The sequence below is a fragment of the Hylobates moloch genome, unplaced genomic scaffold (assembly GCF_009828535.3).
Source record: "Hylobates moloch isolate HMO894 unplaced genomic scaffold, HMol_V3 SCAFFOLD_35, whole genome shotgun sequence".
NCBI lineage: Eukaryota > Metazoa > Chordata > Mammalia > Primates > Hylobatidae > Hylobates > Hylobates moloch.
Genome location: NW_026652310.1, coordinates 295,033 through 319,076, shown reverse-complemented (window position 1 = coordinate 319,076; position 24,044 = coordinate 295,033).

Below are 24,044 nucleotides of genomic sequence, written 5' to 3'. Positions count from 1 at the left end.
GGGGAGGAGAGAATTAGCTGTCTTGAGAGATGGTTAGGAAGCAGGCTGGAAAGGACTTGGTAAATTACTGGACATTGGCTTAGAATGATTATGATTCACTGGGTCTGAGTTGGTGCCCAGGAAGCCAACTATCTTTAGGAAATATGAGTCAAGAGTTCTTGGAGAACATAGCATTTTCCCCATCTTCATTTCATGACTGAGAACTGGAGAGCTAAAACTGGTGAATGGGGCTGCCTAGGTCACTTAGCATGAAAATGTGGCTCCTCTCTTGGCACTTCACTCGTTTCTATTTGGGTTTTCTCCTGGCTCTCTTCCCCCTCCAGTAAACCTCTGAGCAAAGTAGAGTGATAGATTTGTCATATGGGGTACTAGATTGACAGCCTTTGAAGGAAACCTCACGGGGCCTCTGTGCTAGGAGAAGAAGGGGTTAACATTTGAGGGTCTGCCCTCAGGTCAGGTTCTGGGCTAGATGCTATATGCTCTCTTATTTAATGAAGTATTATCATTCTCCTATTCTGATGAGAAAAACAGATCCAGAGAGGTTAAGTAATCTTTCCAAAGTCACATGGTTAGTAGTTTATGGGGTTCAAATTCAGATCTACCTGGTTCTGAAGGACATGCACTGCTTTACACTGTTGCCTGGCATCTTCTCTGAGCAACAGTCATAGTGGTGGTGTGAATAACCGGGCTATTTCTTTTTTTTTCTGGTTTTTTTTTTTTTCTGTCCTAAAACTACAAGATGGCATGTGACAGCCCAGTTCAACAAAATTCCCATCTTAAGCCTATGACTTGTGATCTCTCCATATTGATGAGCACCTCAATTAACACATCTGCTGAAATTTAATACTCTAGTTAATCCTTGGCTAGCACTGTAGATCTGACCTTAACACCCACACAAAGTATGGAGGGCTTCTCCATTGTCGGATGCAAATGAAATCCAGCTGCCTGTGACTTCAACCCCAGGCCAGATGTGTTAAATGGTAAGTTTCCTGCCCAACATCTCTTTTCCACTAACCAATTTTGTTTTTAAAATGCAGGCTGCAACCCATTAGGAATCCTGAATTTATTAGTGATTTACATTTAGTGGATCATGACAGCGTTTTAAAATATGGAATAGAATAGTCTAGAATAGAACAGAAGAGAAAATATCAGAATGTATCCCATTCGGTAAAGGGTGTTATTTTGTGAAACTTACATTTTAGTTATAATTGTCTATGATGATAAAAATATATATCTTTTACACTGGGTTGTGGTAAAAAGAATTGAAAACTGCAGCTTTGGAGGGCTCTCTCATCCTTCCTCTATAGTTCCTGGAAGAGAAGCTCCTTCTGCCTATGGGAGAAAGTTAATTTGCCAAAGAAGAAATGGGAAGAGAAAGATGTGGAAGGTGGCGTTGTCACACAGGAAAATAGTGCACAATAAAGGGAGATATTCTGGTCAACAAGGCATCCAAGGCCAGTGTGCTCAGAGAAACCCTACCATGTACAGTCCATTATTTAGCTGTATCAAATTTACTATTGTCCCACATCTCAGGGGTGCTTTGTGGATACTGCCTTGTGGGTATTCAACTTGTGCTCTCTGGAGACTCAACAGTCCAGTTTTCTGAATGCCGCAACATAAAAAAAAAAAAAAAAAAAAAAGTGTGTGTGTGTGACTTTTTCAACTTTTCATTATGGAAAAATGTTAAATATATACAAAAGTCATCAGGACAGTTTAATTAAATGCCGTGTAGCATCACCCAGCTTCAGCAATTACCAGGTCATGGCCAATCTGGTTTCATTCATACATGACCCACTCCCCCAGATATTGTATCATTTTATCCATAAATATTTCAGTGTGTACTCACAGAGGTAGTTTTTGAACATTTATCTCTGCTAGGGTCCCCCAAATCTCAGCATGGGAGCAATTCCTCACACGCTGCAGCTGAAGAGAACTATATTCCCTGAGACTCTAAGCTTTGGCCCAAACACAAGTATAGGCAATCAGGACCCATACGAAGCAGATCAGATGGCTTATGTTCCCACCTAACCAAAGACCCCAAAGAGGAAATCTGATCATATATCCAAAGACATCCTCCAAAGGAGGAAAAAAAGGGGGAGCAAGGGCTTGATGAAAAGAAGTGCAGCAGGGTAGACATAAATGAAGAGCTTGCTGTCACCATGGCCAACCACCACCCGGAGACTACCAGGTCCAATGCTGCCAACTCACAAGTGAAGCAACTGAGTCCAGGGAGATAAAGTGATTTGAAATAAAGGCCAAGGACAGCTGCTGATCCTCAGTCATTTCTCATTCAATGTTAGGAGAGGACGAGCCATTGGAGGGGTGTCCTGCTCCTCAGGAAGGAAAACAGGGTTCACCTTGGTGCCAACTGCAACTATGGAATATCTTCTAAATTGACATTCTGGATCTTCATTTTTCCTGAGTCAAATCCCTTTACCTTTAACTGCCTGCAAATCAATTCCACTTTTAAAGGAAGTACATACTCAAAATCTTTCTTAGCCTATCTCCTCCAAAAAACTGATTCCTTTATTTTCACTTTCTTGGCTCTGCCCTGCCTCAGGGTCAACTCCAAACTCCCCAGCCAGGCCTTCCACAGGCTTTCCCGTCCTGCAGCCTCCATCCCACTCATCTCCACACAAAGCCTTCATTTTGCCATATCAGTTTTCTCCCTGTCATCTGATGCCCCTGGCTGGTTCCCCCTCCCTGTCCCCAGTTCCTGAAAGGATGCTCTCCCTCTCCCTCATGTAGGACACCTTCCTCCCTCCTCTTGCCCCTGCCTTCTCTATCCTTCTTGGCCTCCCTCAGCTCTCTAAGTTTTGGGAAGCCTTGTGTTCCCACTCATGCATGCCTCTCTCTCTCCCCTTATCTCGGTACCTGCAGTATTTCAAATCTGTTTCATTCACACTGGTGCTTTTTAATATTGCCTTCTAACTATCTTACCTGGGTTCAGCTAGTTGCCTCATCTGGCTTCTATTCTTTTTGAGGTTAATATCCAAGCCTTATTTGTGAATTAAATAGAGGCAACTTGTCAGTCAAGGGAGCAGGGCACTGTGGAATGGGCTCTGGAATCAGTGCTCGCTGGTTAGAAGCCCAGTTCCACTGTTCAGTAGTCATGCAACTGTGGACAGGTTAACTGGCCTTTCTGAGCTTCATTCTCCTTCTGTAACATGGACAGAACAGTATCCACCTAGCAGGGTAAATACAAAAATCTCTGCCTACCCAGATGATGTATAGAATCCATAGGTATGTCTTAGGAAGCTATTGTATAGTGCCACACCACTGTAGAGGCACAAGCACAGATTTAATTCCATCATTGTTACTTTCTCTGGCATATGGCCAGGATAAAATTGTGCCATATGCCAAGCCCATGTAAGTTTAAGTCAAACACTGTTAATATGAAAGTATATGATACACCTATTATTAGCAGTGATCATTACAGATTCATTAGGAAGTGCAGAGTGCATTTAGGGAGACACACTAGTCCGAGGTAATTAACTCTAGCTTCTGCAACAGACAAACCTGAATGCTCAGTGGTTTAACCCAATATGTCAACCCATGTTGTGGTTGCTGGTCACGAGTCAGGAGGCTGACCTCCAGCTTGTAACTATCAATGTGGAAAATGTGACTCTAATACCACAGCAGCAGAAGAGAGGCATTAAGATTGAAAGTGGCACATCTCTTCTGCCACCCGTGAACTGCAAGAAAGGCTGGGAAACAGAGGGATCACATGGACATTTGGTGTGCACTAACTATAACTACCAAAGGCGCAGGCTCTGCAGACAGTGAGAAGGCCAGGTCCCAATTCTCTTTGATTGTGGTGATACTGTTTCTATTAGGTATCATCTGGGATGCAAATTCAAATTGCACTGCCAGGCCTGAGAAAAGCCAGTCCTAGAGAGCTCAGTCTGCTGCCGCTCCCTTGGGCTGGACTCCCTTATGACGGAGGTCACTTAGAAGAGGTGAGGAGGAACACAGCCCTGTGGGAACCAGAAAACTATCCAAGGATCTGGGCTTTCTCTGCCTATTCTCCCAGTTTCTGTAAACTTCCCTAAGGCTACCTTGCTCAGCTCTCCCCCACTCCCCTTGCTCTTCTCTCCTATTTCTCTTTGTATAGACATTGGATCCAGCACCTCTTGAAGCTAAGATGGCTGTGAGAGAAGAAGCTGGCTGGCTCCCCAGCTCCTAACTGGTCTAAAGTCTTTAGCTCTTCAATGAGACTTACAGTTCTCTGATGCTGGAAACATTCTATTTCTGTGCACACATAAAAGTTGTCTTTTGACAACTATTTATGACACACATGAAAGAATGGTCTCCAGCATCAAAGAACCGTAAGTCTCAATACGTGTGCTCACATGTATTTCCAAGAATGGCAGTAGTATGCCCAGAAGAATGTACGTTGGAGTCAGGCACATCTTCATTCAGATTTTGACTCTGCCATTTTCTGGTTCTCAGATCTTGGCAATACTATTTCATATATCGGAGTGCCAGTTCACGGTACTAATAGATCAGTTTCTATAATATCTGTTAAATATGTTTACATTGAACATCGCTCCTAGTTATTAAACATAACATAATGTGTATAAAGTGCCTAGCACATAGTAGCCCTCTAAAATGGAGAGTGATTATCATAATTATTAGACCATGTATTGAGGGCAAAATTCATATCTGACTCGTCTTTTGTTCTTAGTATTTTCTATAGAATATTAGGGACTTTATATACATAAACTATTTTTTTTTTTTTATCGCTGTTGTTGTTTTCTGAGACGGAGTCTTGCTCTGTCGCCCAGGCTGGAGTGCAATGGCATGATCTTGGCTCACTGCAACCTCTGCCTCCTGGGTTCAAGCAATTCTCCTGCCTCAGCCTCTCAAGTAGCTGGGACTACAGGTGCATGCCACCATGCCCGGCTAACTTTTGTATTTTTAGTAGAGACAGGGTTTTGCCATGTTGGCCAGGCTGGTCTCAAACTTCTGGCCTCAAGTAATCCGCCCCCCCAGCCTCCCAAAGTGATGAGATTACAGGTGTGAGCCACTGTGCCCAGCCTACATTAACTATTTGAATTCATTCTTCTTTTTTTTTTTTTAATTGAGTGCCCTCTCTGTGCCAGAGGAACTGGTGATAGAAAGTGACGGGCAAAGTCCCTGCCTTCATGGAGTTATTATCTAATGGGGATAGAACAACAAATACATGACCAAACAAAATTCCATGTAGTGATGTGATGAAGAAAACCACGGTGGGATCAGGGATAGAGAAAAAGGAGATTGCTATTTCAGATGATGTGGTCCAGGAAGACTTCACGGAGGAGGTGACGTAAGAGCAGATACCTGGGAGGATAAAGGACCGTAGAAACACTGTATTATAGATAGATAGAAATGCTATACTTGCATTCAGTGCTTGAGATCCATGCCATGGTAGGTTGTGATAGCTTGATCACTCTCACATTGATAGTTTTAGTTTTAAAGCAGTCCCTTAAATTAAAGGGCTTCCATCCTTGGTCTTGTCATTTCTCCCTTCTTAGTTCTAACTACCAAACAAAGCCATTTCCCTTCTCCTGCTTCTTTTTTCCAGCATCTTCATTCAAATTTTATAGTTCCTCATTCCCTCTTCTGTTTCAAAACCACTTTGATCTTTTTGTCCTTTTCCTCTCTAAGTGTTCCCTGGCCCTTTTCTGCAGAAGATGCACATTTTCAGCAAAGCTCTCATCTCCACGCCCTTTGAGACTATCACAGAACAGCTAAAAGTGCTGAGCGCATTAGGGAGGGAAGAGCTGCAGACAAGGAGAAGGTCAGGGAGAGCTGAGCAGACAGAACGGCCCAGGCCGGAGTCCCAGGCCAGGTGCATGGCTCATGGGCCAGCCTGGCTCTGAAAAGGACTAAGAAACCAAGAGGCCAAATGCCAGGGGCTGGCTGAAAGAGTCTTAACAACTGCCTGTTAGGATCTTAACCACGAAGCTGTTGTTCCCTCCTACTGCCCGCTCCTGTCACCCCTGCTAGACCACTCTGGGTTGTGGGGGACTGTAGGGTGCATGGGCCTCAGAGGTGGCAGAGGGAAACTTCACACACACAGTGGCTTTGTCAGCTTTTCCCCACTGTGACAACCCAAAGTAGGCCCATAGACGAAGCTTGGGGGATATTCAATGGAGCAGCATTTGCATCAGTCAACCGCATAACTTCATCACAATCTTTGTCACATCCTACCTGTATATTTCTTATCTAATAGTCTTCTTTAAATTGGCTCACTTTTCTTCCTTCATTTTCCGGAAAATCTTTACATCAAGTTCAAAAAAATAGGAAACTAGTGATATAATAAAACACAAATACAATGAAAACTAAATGATATCTATATTAGTCTAGTTACATACTGTTGCCTGCCGAACACTCTAAACTAAAGGTTATACTCTCTCTGTTAAAATGAAAAAAAAAAAAAAAGAAAGGAAGGAAGAGAGATCATCAAGGGCTAGAGAGATGTTAAAGCTGTAGTAGCAATTTTGCTTTGATTTTATCAGGATTGAAAGAGGATTGAATAGGGAAAAACATTCTCAATACTAATTCAACATTATGAAATACGCGTTCATGAAACACATTAACACATAAGGAAACTCAACAGTAAGTCTGAGTAGCAGATTTCCTCCTGCCACTGCCCACACCTGTGATTTCACCTGGGTTCTGGCAGTGACAGGGCCTGGCCCACCAAGTGGCCTCCTAACCCAGGTGGCCGGGAGCCCTGGAAGGGCCCTGATGACCACATGATTGTTACAACATGTCAAGCTCTTAGCATGTACCAAGGTCTTCACACATCATGTCTGATTTTAAGTCTCACATTAACCCTCCACAGTACATATTGTTCTTTGTGTCTCAGAAACAAAATGGCAAAGAATCAAGGTTATGCCATGACTCAGCCTCAGGACCATCCTACTCTCGAGTCCTTGCCCACTCCATCACACTCCACTGCCTTCCCAGCTGTGAGAGCAGAGTTCTCTGAATGCTTTGTAAAACCATTGATTTTGCTCAGAGAAGTGGTTTTCAACCTCTTTGTGTAAACTTTCCTTCAGTTATCTATTGCTGTGTAATAAACTGCCCCTAAGCAAAGTGGATTAAAGCAGCAACCATTTTATGTTGAACACAGTTCCGAGGTCCATGGCAAGGCAACCAGGATCTGCTCGTCTCTGCCCCAGGTGATGCCTGCTGGAGACGGAAGGCTCACGCTTCTTCACATCTGCCGAGAGGGCGCAGATGGCTGGGGGCTGGCCGGAACATCCAGTGGAGGGTGTGGGTCAGTGCCGCAGGTCTCCTTGTCTGCTGGTTGCTTGGCTGTCTGCCACATGGCCTCTTCAGTAGAATAGAACTTCTTCTATGGCAGTGAAGGCTCCGAGAGCCCATCAGTCAAGGAGGGCGTGGAAGGTGCCAGTCCTCTTCAAGGCTGTGCAGCATCACTTCCACCACAGTCTTCGGTTAAAGCAGTCAGAGAACCAGCCCAGTTTCAAAGTCAGGGTAAATAAAACCTCTACCTCTTGATGGGTGAGTGAAAGAATTTCTGTCTATCTTTAACCTATCACAACTTTGAAATCTTCGAGAGGCTAATCTCACACAGAATTTGTGCAAAACTGACAAAGGGGAGGGAGGCATATCGGGGGAGACGTGGGGGCCCTGGGGGAGGGGCAGAGCTTTGCTCCTTTTGTTGCTCCCTTGGACTTTAGATAAAACAGAGGTCCCTAGAGAAGACAGTTTTTAAAGACTGACCTGAATAACCTCCTAGTTTTCTTTGAGGAGACTTTGTCGCAGGCTGCAAGACACTGCATGACCCAGTCTCTCCCTGTCTCTCTGGTCTTATCTAGATTCACCGTCTTACCCTCACCTTCCAGCCCACCCCACATCTGCTCTCTGAGCTCTACTCCACTGGCCTTCTCTCTGCTCTTCAAACACAGTTCTATCACGGTCCTACCGTAGGGTTGTGCCTGGGATGCTCCCACTGCCTGGAATTCACATGCCTCAGGTCTATGCATAACAGGATCCATCCTGCCATTCAGATCAGGGGCCCCTGTAGACCCCAAACCATTTCTATTGCATTAACCTGCCTTATTTCCTTTATAACACTGTTATCCACAATATATCTGATTAATGTATTGTTGATGTCTCCCTCAACTAGAAAGCAAATTCCCCAAGGGCAGGGACTGTGTCTGCCTTATTCACTACTGTCATTCCTGACACCTGGTACAGTGCCTGCCACCTACTAGACATTCAATAAATATTCATGGAACAGCAGTGTGATTAGTTAAATGAATGAATAACATTCAGTGAAAGGTTATTTTACCAGATCTTCTCTTTTTGGTATGTTCCCAGGGTATTCTAGGAGAGGAAGGACTCTTATTGTGTATCTAATGGTTTCTATGCTGGAAACAATATTAATACTCTTAGTAAAAATGGCCTTGGCCGGGGATCAGTCGCTACCCCTTCCTCCAGCCCAGATCTCTCAGGCCTCTTCAAGGTCTTTCCAAATCAAGCTGTCCCAAAGCGAGGCCAGGATGACTGACAGATCTGACTGATAGAATTCACACAGGTCCTAAGCAAAACATTTCTCAGCATCACCTAGCTCACTGCTCAGTGATGGACAAGGACCTAACTTCGTCCTCCTCCCCCATGACCAGTACCCAGCCTGGTGTCCCATTTGCACACTGGTTATTTCAAGTTATTGTGCACAGTGGTGATGTACATGTTCGAGTGTTTTCTGTGGTCATTCTTTCAGAGAACCCAGATGGATGAAGTCAAGCCTTAAAGGGAGCCTGTCATCTTGAAGTTCAGAGCTGTAAAGTGAGATCTTTGTCCCTGTGATGCTATTGAGAAAAAAGAGAGAGAAGTCCTCCCTAGATAGTGCTATCCCTTTGGGCAGAGCTACCCTCAGAAAGGGCTTCTTCAATGGCTGACCAGAATTTATGAGTTACCAAAGGCTAAACTCAGTCCAAAGTCTATGGCTCCAAAGAAGGCCTTTGTTGAGAATATGGTTATCATGACAAACAGCTTTTGTGCTAACGCAGAGAGTAGTCAGGCTGCTCAATTCTTAAAAGATTTTGAACAATTCACTCGGCACTGCCACTTGAACATAAAGATTTCTCTGTTCCAACTCAAGGAAGATTACTTTTTCTTACAGATTTCAGAAGATACGATAATCAGTATTAAGGAATTTCACAAAAAGAGGAAATAACATTTGCTTTTAATTTATTCATGAAGGTAACCATTGTTTTTTGGACTATACCAGCCATGAGTCAGAGGAATCACAGACAGGGGTTCTAATGATGGCAGGAATTGTCTCTGCCTTCGTAACTGTCACCCTGGGGCTGCTGCCAGCCCCCGCCACATCCCCATAGCACACACCATCCTCAGCTTCTGCCTACAGTGTTCTCACACAGGAGAAAGCCAGGGCAGTGATTGGTCCCCCAAGTGTCACATGTTTCTCAGCCAAACCGAGGCCTTTTGTTCTTCTTCATTCACCTCTGTAATTCCCAGGTTTCTGGGTAGGGAATGCGGTGAAGGGCAATTGTTGAGAGACTCCTCTAGCACTGAAACTCAATCTAGAACCAGGCCCATGACGTGGATTCTCTCTTGCTTTGGTGACTCCAATTGCCTCAGCAGCCTGCTGACCCCAGCACGGGGTCAAAGGCAGGCTACTTTTTCTTCATTTCAGTCTTGACTATGAATCCCAGTGTACACTTACCTGATTTTCCCAAGGAGTCCTCGTACAGCTAGGAATTCTGGTGGCCTGCTTTGCAGTCCCCTGAACACAGTTCAGAATTCTACCACCTTGACCTCCTAATCAGGGAATAATTAACCCAAACTTGGTCACACTGAAAACTAGCTACTGCAAACATGATAAAAGAAAAGATTTTCTTTCCTGACACTGTCTATGGATTTGAAACTTTTTGTAGATCATAAACACCCTATACTTCAGGGAATAACAGAATCTAACAAGCATTCTGTCAAGGATCCAGTGTCTTAGCATTTTAACATGTCATGCGACTTCCAACTCCTTCCCTAAACTCATTAACTCTGTGCTTGAATGTTTTAGAAAAGATCCCAAGGTCATTGATTTCATGACATAGCTCATAATGGATTGTGAAGTGTTTTCCCTAAAGACATTAGGTCTTGGTTTATTATATGCTACCTTGATCTTAGCCTATGCAGCTGTCCTTTAAGACAGGGGTTCTAAAAATGTGAGCCAAGGATCTTTTGGCTTGGAGCATTAATCTCCACAGTATGTACTTTAAGGGCATGAATTAATAATTAAGTCATGATCAATTTACTTGTGTTAGCCCTTCTTGGTGTCTCATCAGGAACACTACCATCCCATCAGGAGAGCCTATTTGTGTCCACAAATAGAAGATTTGGGGGTTGGGGGAGAAAAGAGAAGGGAGCAGTCCGTACACTGAAGTTGTTTAGAGAGATCTGTGACCTAGAGTGCTACTTGAAATGCTCAAGTCTCATTTAGAGAATGCTTTAGGGTCATGCCTGGCATTAGACCCTGACAGTTCACCATGGGAAAGTCATTTCCCCAGCCCCATTTAAAATCTTGGAAATAGAAAATCGCCATTTGGAAAACACCACAATAATAATCATGCAATGCAGAATCATCAAAGGATACTAAAATCATGGTATGATGAGAACCAGTATAGTTATATATTCCTGCATGATACTTATTAATTACAAAGGAAAAATAATAATTTTAGATTGAAGAAAACTGCTAGAACCACCTTACCCAAGAGATCAACATTAATATCATCAGTAATAAGACAAATAGACATCATATACCCTCTGAGAAGGAAATTCTTGGGAAAAACGTAAAACTTGATTATTATAATAAGAAAACATTACACAAACTGAATTTGAGGGACAGTCTACAGAATGATTGGCAAGTATCCTTCAAAAGTTAGAAGATCATGAAAGACAAAGAAAGATGAAGGGACTGTCCCAGATTAAAGGGGATTAAGGAGGTGTGGAAACTGAATACTATGTGTGACCCTGGATTTGCATCCTGGGTCAGAAAAAGGACATTAGTGGGAAAATTGAGAAAATTTGAATAAAACCTGGAGATGTTAATAGTATTGCATCAATGTTAATTTCCTTGTTTTGATCATCATACTGTAGATATGTTAGATGTTAACATGTGGGGAATCTGGCTGAAGAGTGTATGGGAATTTCTTATAGTATTTTTACAAGTTTTTAAAAAGTCTAAAAGTACTTCAAAATGAAAGTTATTTTAAAACTTTGGACAATAAAATCAGAAGAAAATAAATATCAGAGAAACTTGATCAACAAATGAAGATTTGGAATGACAGAAATATTCATTTGCTCAACAAAAAGGGTCTACTGTATGCCAGGGGCTGTTCTTAGAACTGGGGATACGACCAGGAAGAAGACAGTCCCTGATATCTGTGAGGCCTGAGTCTGAACTGGAAGGATCCAGACACAAAAGTGATGGGATGCTGTGATGAGGGCTATCTGAGAAGCAAACGAAGTGTCACAGGAACACAGAGGGAAAAGAAGTAATGAAAAACTAGGGTGTGTCATCGGTAGGCACAAAGCAGCCTAAGACATTACAAAAGCACAGAAAAGAAAGGCCCTGTGAAGGTAGAGTGAGGGACCAGGAGAGCGGCTGGGAAGGCATAGAGGCTGGGGCAGAGTGGGAAGAGATGCGGAGAGTTGGTGAGGGAACAGCAGACGGGCTTGGGAGAAGTTGAAGAGAAGATGGTGGATAGGGTTTGCAGCAGCATCAGAAGGCTGTGTATGGGGTACAGAGTGAAAGTGAAGTAGTAAGAGCTATATCCTTTGGAATAAAGAGTGAGAGAGTCCCTTTGTCCTCTGGCTGGGCTCAGGAAACAATCCCTGGGAACCCAGATAGAGAAAGAGCTGGAGGCCGTTGGGAGCAGGCACACAGTGAGGCCAGGATGAATGTGAGGGTGGAAGGCAGAGGAGGGTAGCAACCTCTCAGCCAGCTCGGAATAGGCCAACTGTTGCCCTGGTAACAAGAAGGCCAGAAGGGCAGACAGGCTGACACCAATTATGCAGAAACGCCACAGGCGGGTCTGGGGTCTTAGTGTCCGCAGCTGGTGCTGCTTCAGCTTCTCCTCCTGCTGCACTGACCTGAGTCACTGCCCTGAGCCAATCCCTGTGACCCACAGCAATGGAAGTTCCCCAAAGAGCCAGGTCTGGACTGCCACTTTTCTGTACCCCAAAGAAAGCTCTGATGAAATGCATGGATCTCAGAAAGGCCAAAACTCAAAGGCCAAGACCTATTGGCCTTTATTATTCAGTCTGAAGTGACTCCAGGTAGAACTTAAATAGAACTCTCCCCAACAGTTCATTTATCAGCAATTCTTACAACATCTTCATGAGAGAGAGAGAGAGAGAGAGAATGACTAGTTAAGAGATTTTTTTTTCTGTGAAACATTGATGGTAGTTAGGAATATTCTGTGTGTTGACTGCAGTGAGTCTTAAGAAGGAAAAAAAAAAAAGACATTAGGGGAAATTCCTTTCTTAGGACAAAGATTCAAGATTTGGAAAGCTAAACCTATGAAATAGCCAAGCTAAGCAAGAAGGGAAACAAATAGCCTGCATCTAAGACAAATCTAAATTCCCAAATGAAAATAAATGTTTGCCTCCAACGAAATAAGTGTATCAACAATTACCCAGCATTGTGTGACAAGATGCTAATCTGTTTGACTGTGTAGGTGAGAGAGAGAGAGGCTGGTTTGCTACAAAGACAGCTACAAGTCACAGTGGCTACACAATGAAATATTCCAACAACCATATTTGAACAGCTTTTGATTTTTAATTCTTGAGTGTGGCCAGCAGATGGGGATAGTTCTTTATTGGTGGATAATAACAGCTATCACAAATAATCTATTTTGTAATTTTTTTGGATGAACCTAAAAGAAAAACTAAATTAGCATTCTTGTGTCCATATATTAATTAGATAACACCAAAATTATATAAGTATTATAGCTCTCTTGCTAAAATAATAAACAGAATTAGCTTTCCCTAGTATTTATTGAATACTATGTACCACACACTGTATTAAACACTTTAATCCTAACAACAGCCCTGTAAGACAGAGAATATGATACCAACTCAGTTGTTCAAGGTCACAGAACTGGTAAGTGGTGGAGCTGGGATTTTATCCCAGCTTTTACAGCTCCAGGGGCTGCACTCTCACCCCTTATATTATATCCTGCATCAGTGCAACTTGGAATTTGATGTCAGATAAATTAATGTGGTTCAAACCCAGCAGAAGCCAGGGGGAAAGAATAGAATAAGCAAAATACAGATTAATGGTTCACAGCAGAAGAAGAATCACTTCAGAAACAGAAGAAAATATCAGACAAATACTTCTTTATGCTCTCAAATAAATTGGAATAGATATGAACTCTGGAAGAAATAAAACTCAAAGAATAAATTCGAGAGATCAAATCAGATCAGATAAGATGACAAAATCATTGAAGAGTGAGATGGCAGAGTCTTGGGACAATAAAAAGAAAATAAAGATATAAACGCTACAAAAATGAAAGCCGTCCTAAAAGGAGCAAGAGGGCCGGACGCGGTGGCTCATGCCTGTAATCCCAGCACTTTAGGAGGCTGAGGCGGGCAGATCACCTGAGATCAGGAGTTCGAGACCAGCCTGGACAACATGTCAAAACCCTGTCTCTACTAAAAGTACAAAAATTATTCAGGCATGGTGGTATGCACCTGTAATCCCAGCTACTCAGGAGGCTGAGGCAGGAGAATTGCTTGAACCCGGGAGGCGGAGGTTGCAGTGAGCCGAGATCACACCACTGCACTCCAGCCTGGGCAAAAAGAGTGAAACTCCATCTCAAAAAAAAAAAAGAGCAAGAAGTAGAATATACACTGATGAAAAGAGTCAGAAATATAAATTTTAAGAGAAAATGCAGGAAGATAATAGAGATATAAAAGTAAAATAGTTGGCATCATAAAATCAGTGAAGAAATGATAAATTATCTAATAAATCAAATTGGTATAATTAGTTACATATTTGGAAAAATAAGCTGGTTCAGTTTCTAAATACTTATACTAAGATAAATTATAAATAGATTAACTAGGTGAGTGTTAAAATATTAAAAAGTAGTTATTTTAGTATTTGGTGGAGAAAAGTTTTCTAAGCATGACCCAAAAATCCAGAAATCATTAAAGGCAAGATTGATAAATTTGACTACATAAAAAATTTAAGCTTCCTAGTAGTTAAAAGTGAACAGTCAAAAGAAAATAACAATCTGGAAAAAATAATTGTGACGCGTATGACAGACAGAGCTAATATTCTTAACACAACAAGAGCTTCTACACATCAAAAGACCAAAAACAAACAAAAGATGAAAAAATAGCCAAAGGACGTGAACAGATAATTGATTTTAAAAAGGAATGCAAATATAAACAAACACATAAAAAGATGTTCCACCGTATTCTAATTTTAAAGATGCAAAATTAAAAAAAAAAGATTGAAGGCTTCTGCTTCCAGTATGCCCAAGTAAACAAGTAAGATTTTCCTGGATATAACTTCCACAGGCTACTATAACGTCTGGAGAAAATATCACACATACATTTGTACACACCCACACAGAATGATCTGGAGACACTGAACAGTGAACAAAAGAGTTAATCTACTCTGAAAGCAAATTAAAACTTGAAAGAAGGAAATAATAAAAAGTGATTTACCTGTTTTTAATGCTTTTAGTCTGAAGTCAGTGTTACACAGAGTACTAAAAGTCTGATAGAAAAAAGCATAGTTTTTGTGGGCTGGAAAACCAGAGGAAAGAGTTTAGAGCAGCTGCATATACTAGAAAATGAGGGGAGAATCCCAGAAATGAAAGAATCTGAGTAGGAGAACCCCCAAATCCTGAGCCTATATTATATCCAATTCTCTGCATTCATGAGGCAGACTCAAGGCAACTCACATAAAGACAGAATTGAACTGAAACTTGAGCTGCCAAGCAAAAGATGGTTTGCGGCTTGAGTCCAGTCAAGTTACTTGCCCCCAAACACAAAAACATCAAAAGTTTTGGAAGGATATAACAAATGTCAGAGTTTACACAACATATCACAACGTACAAGACACAATTCCAGATTTGACATATGAAGAGCAGAAAAGAAAAAATGTGATCTAGTGTCAGGAGAAAAGGCAGTCAATGGAGACCAACCCCAGTGTTATCCAAAGTTTGGCATTAACAGACAAGGATTTTAAAGCATCTATATTAATTATGCTCAACAAAATAGAAGAATATATCTTCCTAATAAATGAAAAAAAATTCCAATAGAGTAATAAAAACTTCAAAAGGAATCACTGAAAATTCAAAAACAATAATATTCTGACATTTAAAAATCACAAGCAGAAATAAAAGTTTAAATTAAAATTAAAATTCCACAGCAGAATACTGATGACAATAAAAAGTCAATAAACTTGTACATAAATCAATAGAAATCATCCAATCTTAAGAACAGAAAAAAAAATGCAGAAAATTAACAAACTCTTAGGGCTCTAAAGAGCAATATCAAAAGGTTAAAGAAACATGCCCTGGGAGTCCCAAAAGGAAAGGTGAGACTTAGGCAGAAAAACATTTGAAGATATAATGGATGAAAAAGTTCCTGATTTGGTGAAAAACGTAAATTAACAGATTCAATTATTTCAGTGAATCCCATACAAGATAAATATGAAGAAAACTACACCTAGGCACATCATGGTGAAACTGCTGGAAACCAGCAGCACATTACAGGAGAACAATGAGTGAAGTTCCTGATGATTTGAATTATAAATTACGAGGTCCAGAAGGCAGTGGAATATACTTTTAGAGTGCTGAAAAAACAAAACCTGTCAACCTAGAATTCTATATCCAAGAAAAATATCCTCCAAGAATGAAGGCAAAATATAGTTTCAGGTTAAAAAAACAAAATGCACAGTAGACGTGCACTGCAAGAAAGGCTAAAGAAATTTCTTCTAATTAAAGGAAAATGGTACCAGATGGAAATGAAACTCTCTAGGAAGGAATAAAGAGCAATGAAATAAAGGCCGGGCATGGTACCTAATGCTTGTAATCCCAGCACTTTGGGAGATTGAGGTGGGAGGACAACTTGAGGCCAAGAGTTCAAGACCAGTCTGGGCAACATAGCAAGACTCCATATCTAAAGAAAAAAAAGTTAGGCTGGGCAAGGTGGCTCATGCCTGTAATCTCAACACTTTAGGAGGCCAAGGCAGGTGGATCACTTGAAGCCAGGAGTTCAAGACCAGTCTGGCCAACATGGCAAAACCCCATCTCTACTAAAAATATGAAAATCTCTTGAACCTAGGAGGTAGAGATTGCAGTGAGCTGAGATCATGCCATTGCACTCCAACCTGGGCAATAGAGCAAGATTCTCTCTCAAAAGTAAATAAGTAAGTAAGTAAGTAAAAAATTAGCTAGTCGTGATAGCATGTGTTTGTAGTCCCAACTACTCAGGAGGCTGAGGTAGGAGGATCACTTGTGCCCAATAGTTTCAGGTTACAGTGAGCTATGATCACACCACTGCACTTTAGCCTGGGCAAGAAAGTAAGACTCTGCCAAAAAAAAAAAAAACAATGAAATAGTAGCTATATGTGGATATATAGAAATGACTATTATTTCCTCTTAGTTCCTTTAAAATACACAGTAATACTTAAAGCAAAAATTATAACATTTATTATAATTATATGGGTTTATATGTGTTACATACAGCAACTTGTGCAAAAGCATGTAGGGGAGTAAATAGACCTCTATGATTGTAAAATTTTTATATTTATTTTTAACAATATTTACACACAAAATAATACAATGTCAACTCTACAAAGACTGTGCAAAGTAAAGGATATAGAGCAGGGGTCCTCAGCCCCCAGGCCATGGACTGGTACTGGTCTGTGGCCTGTTAGGAACTGGGCTGCACAGCAGGAGGTGAGTGGCGAGGGAGCATTACTGCCTGAGCTCTGCCTCCTGTCAGATCAGCAATGGCATTAGATTCTCATAGGAGCATGAACCCTATTGTGAACTACATATGTAAGGGATCTAGGCCGCACTCTCCTTATGAGAATCTAACTAATGCCTGAAGATCTGAGGTGGAACAGTTTTATCCTAGAACCATACCAGTCCCTGGTGCCAAAAAGTTGGGTACTGGCCAGGGCGGTGGCTCACACCTGTAATCCCAGCACTCTGGGAAGCCGAGGCAGGCAGATCACCTGAAGTCAGGAGTTCGAGACCAGCCTGACCAACATGGAGAAACCCCAACTCTTCTAAAACACAAAACTAGCCAGGCATGGTGGTGCATGCCTGTAATCCCAGCTACATGGGAGACTGAGGCAGGAGAATCACTTGAACCCGGGAGGTGGAGATTGCGGTGAGCCGAGATTGTGCCATTGCACTCCAGCCTGGGCAACAAGAGCGAAACTCCATCTCCAAAAAAAAAAAAAAAAAAAAAAATGGTGGCTACTGCTGACATAACTAAATAAAACAAATGGAAAAATATGCAAAGAGCTATAGCTAAAACAATGGTTTTTCATAGAACTTGGCAAAGTAATCCTACATCCTTTTGGAAGAGTATATTGCCAGGAAGAACCAGGAAAATGTGAAGGACAGGTTATTCATAAAGATGGATACTCAAATGGCCAAGAAACATGTGAATACTTTTTGAAACAGGAAAATGAAACTAAAGTAATGCAATATGATTTTCTCTACTCAACCGACTGGCAAAACAAAAGTTTAACAACATCATGTGTTGTCAGAGATGTGGGGAAATGTGAATGCTTATAATTCCTGGTAGGACCATAAATTAGTACAACTGCCTTGAAAAGCAAGGTAGCCACACGTAGTAAACTTGAAGACTTAAAGCAATTATGGTAAAACATTAACACATATTCAATCCCAGTAGTGTGTATGTAGTTATGTATTATATCTGTCCTGTACTTTTAATGTTAGAAATGTTTTATTATTTTGTCAGTATGAATATGTTGCAATGCAACAATATGAACAATATGTAACACTGTATATGTATATATATATATATATACATATGCATATATATGTATGCTCGTTGGTTAATACCTGTAACAACATGAATATTAACAAACGAGCACAAATAAATAAAATGGGAAGTAAAACAAAGATTTATTCTCAACAATGTTCCCTGAAGCACTCTTTGTAAGGCAAAAAACTGGAAATCACATACATGGCCGACAACAGAAGACTGGTGAAATAGACTGCATATAATAAAATACTATGAAGCAGAATGGAGGAATTTATATATGTATGACAACATATAGCAAGTGTATTTTTAATGGATCAGACCAAGCTGTATAAAATTATTCCATAAAAAACCTACTGTTTTTGCTTGCACATGCACAAAAAATGGATGCAAGGATACCCAAGAAACTGTTAACAGTGGTTACTTCTGGGGGTAGGGCTGGGAGGGAGAGGCGGATTTTTATTTTCCAATTTATGCTTTTCTAAATTGTTTGGATTTTTTTCCAGGAGCATGTATTTCTTTCATACTTTTAAATGTTACTTTTGCTCATAATAACAGGCGACTAGTTGATTCGCTGAGTCACTGCAGCTGCAGAAGGAATTTGGGTTTTACCACTGTTACTCATCTCATTTTGCCTTTTATCCTAGGACTCAGACCACCTCCCTTTCCCACACTCTGAACCTCAAACATTCCTGACCTATTCCTCATCATTCCCACACTCCCAAAGCCATCCCCTGGAAACTCACAGTCATCAGCAAAACTCTCTCTATCCCCAGCCTCTTCTCTAAATGCAGTCCTTGCCTTCCTGCTCTAACAGTAACCAGCTGTCCTGAGGACACGGCTCCCCTGCAGCCCCCACCAGGCTTCATGCCACTGGCCCTGAGGCCGGGAATGGGAGATCCTCTTGCCTCTCTCCTTTCTGACTTGCTATACCCTCCAGCATCTTTGAATCTCAGGTCTTCTGGTAGGCCCTTCCACACCTCTACTCATTGCAGTTTTCCCCAGCTCTTGGAACACACCCCATGAGATGATTCCAGCTGCTAGCTCGCTGTCACTCTTTCCAACCCTACTCTTGCCTTAATTCTGGGGGATTTCAACATCCACAGAGATGATCCTCTCAAAGTCTTAGCTTCTCAGTTCCTGTCTTCTCATCCAGGGATCCTGTTCCCAACCCGACCTCAGCTACTCACTTTCAGAGTCATATCCTAATTTTGCATTTTCAACAACAACCCCTCCTAATCTTAATCCCAAGCATTCTGTCCTCCAACACCACCTCCTATCTTTCTATCTGTAGGGGCAGTAAGTGGTGATACCTTTCCTCACTAATCATAAGGGACATGGCCAACACTGCTATAACAAAAGACAGGTTATCAAGAGAAAAGCATAACAAACTTATTTAATCACATTTTTATGTGACAGAGGAGGCTTGAGAAATGAAGACCCAAAGACCCAGGAAAAACATTCTGTTTTTAAGCTTAGAGTCTATGAAGAATGGATAGCCATGTAAAAGTGTGATTAGACAAAAAGGTATGATCTAATGGTAATAGACTGAGGGGGAAACCCATCAAGGCCTGTGTTTTGAGATGCTTGGTCCTCTGTGTAGCATTCCCTCCTCTATGGAATAGGACAGAACATCTCTCACATGAAGGTCTTCAAGGGAGAAGGGAGAGAGTGACCAATATATTCTTATTCTCCATCACCTCTGCATAATACGCTTGGTTGACACAGAGCATAGAGATTTTCCATTGTCTCTGGCAGAGGCTGGAATTGGGACAAAAGCCACCACACTTGGAGCCTTTGCAGCCAGAGGCAAATGGCTGAGCTGCAGGCTTCAAGTATACACCTTTTAGGTTGTATGGCTTGATTTTGGAGAGAGGGGTTCTAGTTGCTATGGTCAGCTTTGGAGAATAGGAGTTCTGGATTCTACGACTCAATTAGGGAGAGAGGAGTGAGACACAAGAGGGCAGGAGAAGGTCAGAGGGACCTTGCCTCTGAAAGTCTACAGTCTTTCAGTTCAAAATACTCAGCGTGTTAAGGTGCCATACTTAGGAGTATCACAATCTGAGCCCCAACACATCTCATTTTTTCCAGTACCTCACTGAGCTGATAATTCATCTACTCTACTGCCTTTTAACTGTCTCTCAGCCCCTCTTCTCCTCACTGGTCTCTTTATCCAGTTTAAATCCCATGGTCAACCTCAGCTCTCTGCCTACTGTGCCTGTGCCCACACAGCTGAAGAAGTCCAGAGAAAACACATAAGACTTCAAGGAATTGAATGCGTGAGCCATCCAATATCTGAAACTATAAACAGTATGTGCAAAGGCCCTGGGGCATAAGATTGCACAGAGACATTGAGGATTAACAGAAGGCCAGGCAGCTGAGAAGAATGAGCAAAGGCGAACATAATCAAAAATGTGGTCATAGAAGTGAATAGGAAGCCAGATCAGTTGGGGTTTTGCAGGCCATGATAAAGACTGCTTTCTCTCTGAGTGAGATGGGGAGCTTTTAGAAGGTTTTGAAGAGTGACATCAACTGACTTCTACCTGTAGAAGTTCCTCTGGCTGTGGTGCTGAAAATAGATGACAGGATGTAAGGGCAGGAGCAGAGAGACCATTTAGGAGTGGGGGTTTCGGTCAATCTGATAGCTGTGCAGGGAAGGGATGGTCTGATTCTGGATCTATTTAGAAGGTAAATAGGATGTGAGGATGACTGATTGGATGTGGGATGTGAGAGAATGGGAGTGATTATTCCATGTTGTTCATTTTTGTTTGTTTACTTTTTTACTAACATAACTGAAAGGGTGGTGAAACCATCGACTAAGATGAGGAAGATTGTGGGTAGAGCAGAGTTTATTTTGGGGGAGAGCCTCAGGTAAATTCTAAATCTCAGTGAGGCCGTTCTTGACCATCATCTTTTAAATTATACTCCCACCCCAGCTCTCTGCATCCCTTTCCCTGCAATATTTTTATCTACAGCACAGATAAAGGAGAGTCTGCCTACACTGACCCTCCCGCCCCCACTGTGGCCGGGGAGAATTGGACACCTCCATTTCCAGTCTTTCTGAGGATGTGCTCAATGGAGGGTGAGGGTCCAAGAAGAAATGGAGAGGGAATGAAAGCTGAGGAGGTCAGTAAAAACAGACGTCCATTTCACAAGCTGTAAACAGAAGATAAATCATTCCCTTTCCATTTATTTCTTTTTAAAATCTGTTACAGCTGCAAGAACAATAAATATACTTTCTTCCCTATCAGGGATTTAAACCTGAAGCTGATAAGATGAGGTTCTGATATGCTGCTACCACATCCTTTTCCTGCTTTCTACTGAAACAGGTGACCTTAGCAAATTGGCGTCTTCTGGAACAGCAAGGTTCCTTCCGAGGTGTGGATTTGGCTAGGGGCCAATCAATGTGGCCTGGCTATAATTTTATTTTAACTTTAAGAACTTCAGTTGGACCAAATTAATACCTCGCTCCATTAAAAACCATCTCAGATAATGTATCTTCTCGTTCTTTTTGGCAGTCATCTCTTGAGAGACTTTAGATGATGTCTTTTCACAATTAATATCCATGTTATACCTTCCTTTTGCAAATCGAGGCAACAAGTCATTTGATCCTCATGAAGTAAACCCCAGCTCACCCTTTTTGACTGCATATGCCTGCCTTTGAGCACACCCACACCTGAATGGTGGACCCAAAGGCAAATAATATTCTGAAATATCAAACCAATATATTCTTTCTCCATCATCTCTGCATAGCACACTTGGTTGACGCAGAGCATAGAGATTTTCCATAGTATCTGATAGAGGCTGGAATTCGGACAAAAGCCACCACATTTGGGGCCTTCACAGCCAGAGGGAAATGGCTGAGCTGGAGGCTTCAAATATGTGCCAGCAGATGCTCTAGAAGACCCAATGGGGCCAGCTGCCCCTGTGCATGCATCAGCTTAGGGGCCTATCCATGCATCTGATCAGGGATCTGACAGGGCATCAGCTTAGAGGCCTGTCCATGCATATGCTCAAGGATCTGTACACGCATCTGCCCAGGGATCTGACCGTGCATCAGCTTAGGGGCCTATCCATGCATCTGCTCTGGGATCTGACCCTGCATCAGCTTAGGGGCCTGTCCATGCATCTCCTCTCTGGGATCTGACCCTGCATCAGATTAGGGGCCTGTCCATGCATCTGCTCAGGGATCTGACCATGTATCAGCTTAGGGGTCTATCCATGCATCTGCTCTGGGATCTGACCCTGCATTGGCTTAGGGGCCTATCCATGCATCTGTTCAGGGATCTGTCTATTCATCTGCTTAGGGGCCTGTCCATGCATCTGCTCAGGGATCTGACCATGTATAAGCTTAGGGGCCTGTCCATGCATCTGCTCAGGGATCTGACCGTGTATCAGCTTAGGAGTCTATCCATGCATCTGCTCTGGGATCTGACCCTGCATCGGTTTAGGGGCCTGTCCATGCATCTGCTCTGGGATCTGACCCTGCATCAGTTTAGGGGCCTGTCCATGCATGTGCTCAGGGATCTGACCAGGTATCAGGTTAGGGGCCTGTCCATGCATCTCCTCTCTGGGATCTGACCCTGCATCAGCTTAGGAGCTTGTCCATGCATCCACTCAGGGATCTGTATATGCATCTGCTTAGGGGCCTGTCCAGAGCAGACAATCAGCAACAGACCGGTCACTAAGGATGTAGAGGACACTCATGAATCTAGAATCATCTATATTCCCAGATATCATCTTGGAGAGGAGTTGGGGAAGGAAAGTATATTACTTGTTTTTATTTTATTTATTTACTATTATTATTATTTTTTGAGACAGAGTTTCATTCATTTTGCCCAGGCTGGAGTGCAATGGTGCGGTCTCAGCTCACTGCAACCTTCACCTCCCAGGTTCAAGCAACTCTCCTGCCTCAGCTTCCCAAGTAGCTGGGATCACAGGTGCCTGCCATCACACCTGGCTAAATTTTTTGTATTTTTAGTAGAGAGGGGATTTCACCATGTTGGCCAGGCTGGTCTCAAACTCCTGACCTCAGATGATCTGCCCGCCTCAGCTTACTACCCAGTCCTAAATGTGCTCAGCCTATCCTCCCAGCATATATATTTATCATGTGCAAAAACCACAATAAAGACTCTGGCCCATGCTTTTATCTCACTCCTTCTGCCCCTTTACCAACGCTGGTGCTTCCCCACATGGCCCTGCGTGGCATGGCATCCCTCCTCCTCTGGGGAAGTGTAAGTAATAAACTATTCTTTCAACGCAATTGTCTCCGTGCCAGTCACCTTACCATACCTGATCAAACAAATCCCAGGTACATTTTATTTTATTTTTGAGATGGAGTCTTGCTCTGTTGCCAGGCTGGAGTGCAATAGTGTGATCTCAGCTCACTGCAACCTCTGACTCCCTGGTTCAAGGGATTCTCCCGCCTCAGCCTCCAGAGTAGCTGGGATTACAGGCACCCGCCACCACGCCCAGCTAATTTTTATATTTTTATATTTTTAGTAGAGACAGGATTTCACCATGTTGGCCAGGATGGTCTCGATCTCCTGACCTTGTGATCTGCCCACCTCAGCCTCCCAAAGTTCTGGGATTACAGGCATCAGCCACTGTGCCCGGCCTTATCCCAGGTACATTTTAAAGTGGGAGATCATCAGAAAGACTACACACTTATCCAAAGGAGATAATGTTTCCAAAGGAGGTTGCTTCAAATGGGAGACATCATGATGTTGGCAAGTTAAAGTTTGAGTTGGGATGTGGTGTGTGAAAAAAATTTTCCATGCCACAGTCGGGAAGAAACATAGGCTTGCAAGAAGCCCATCATCCAGATGTCACGAGGCAGAATGAAAGCTGTAAACAGAATAACAAGAAATTGCTGCGTTTCCTTCCATTCGCATTTAAACGTGGATGACTGTCACCATGTCTTTAGTCTGTTCATGGCCTTCTTGAGGCACTTTCATATGTCTTATCTCATCTGATCCTTACACAACTGTGAGATAGAGTAGGCAGGTATTATTATTCCCGTTTTA